The sequence below is a fragment of the Propithecus coquereli genome, unplaced genomic scaffold, assembly GCF_000956105.1.
Source record: "Propithecus coquereli isolate 6110/MARCELLA unplaced genomic scaffold, Pcoq_1.0 Scaffold51, whole genome shotgun sequence".
Lineage (NCBI taxonomy): Eukaryota > Metazoa > Chordata > Mammalia > Primates > Indriidae > Propithecus > Propithecus coquereli.
The window spans coordinates 2,369,093-2,370,340 of NW_012150952.1; the positions used below are offsets into that span (position 1 = coordinate 2,369,093).

Sequence of the window (1,248 nt, forward strand, 5' to 3'; positions counted from 1 at the left end):
TTTGAGGTTGCTGTGAGCTAGGCTGACGCCGTGGCACTCTAGCCTGGGCAACAGAGTGAGACTCTGTCTCAAAAAAATAAAAATAAGAAAGTACTGTTAAGTCACGTTAGGTTAACTTTTCAATCTAGACTTAGGTTTTGAGGCAAGTTGTATCATACTGGATGGATATGAAGCAAGTCTTTGGTTTTTAATAATATTGGTGACCTTTGGTTTGTAGAAGTGGGTACAAATTGAATTTACTTTCTACGTCCTGTACTAGAGAAATAATTAATAGAGGAAGACCAAACTCCCAAGATTAACAAAATGATGCTTTATATGAAAACTGTCTATATTTAAGGGAAAATTATACCTATGAGAGAAGTAAAACTGGTACAACATATGAAGGAGGGTGTATTTCTCATGTAGTGTAAGTTGCTTGTTAAACCCACTATAATAAATTTCTCACATCTAGCGTGTGAGACACAGTATTTTTTAAAATGAGAGAACTTGATTATCAGGCAAAGCCAGGTTGAGTTATTTAACAGGGTGAGTGAGGGACGTTATATAATGTAAAAATGGATCCCCAAAGCAAAATGTGGGGTTAATTTCTATTTCCCAAATGTGTTGTGATAATTTGTTCTAAAATTAGTGATAACTTCTGTTTTATTGATTGTGAAATTATATTTTATTCAACTTCATTGTAATTAAAACCTTACTTAAGATTAATCCTGATGAAGAATAGCTATTTTTCAATTTAGGTAAGCACAGGTGTGTGAAATTCTCACGATGGCATCAACAAAATCTTTGCCCTCTAATGTTGAAATTTTTCTCTGCTATCCAATGTTGAAGTTACATCATTCTTGATAAATATTTTTTTAATTTTGTGAAATTTGCATTTTTTAGTCTCCTGTTTCAAGAGATAACAATTCAAATGCATGTAAAATTCAGGTGTACTCTATTTATTTTATGAAGTAATTATAGATTCTCATTGTAAGAAGGGTTACTATGTCTGGAGAACTGTATTTGGAAATACAAAAATATATTTTGTGGGCCACTTTGGATCTAATTGTCAGATTGTTTTATCTTGCCATAGGAAAATATGTACCTTTAACTATTTCAGATTGCCTTGATATATTTTAAAGCAAACCCATAGGACATAAAATTGATGACAAATAGAATTTTTTTTTTTTTTGAGACAGAGTCTCACTCTGTTGCCCGGGCTAGAGTGCTGTGGCGTCAGCCTAGCTCACAGCAACCTCAAACTCCTGG

At 33.2% G+C, this 1,248-nt stretch overlaps 1 protein-coding gene across 1 annotated transcript in view; it reads left to right on the top strand.

Annotated features, from left to right (window-relative positions):
• The window catches only part of RNF138 (ring finger protein 138, E3 ubiquitin protein ligase), a 56,724-nt gene that overhangs the window by 29,110 nt on the left and 26,366 nt on the right, over nt 1-1,248 (top strand). The gene's annotated exons all lie outside the window — the stretch shown is intronic.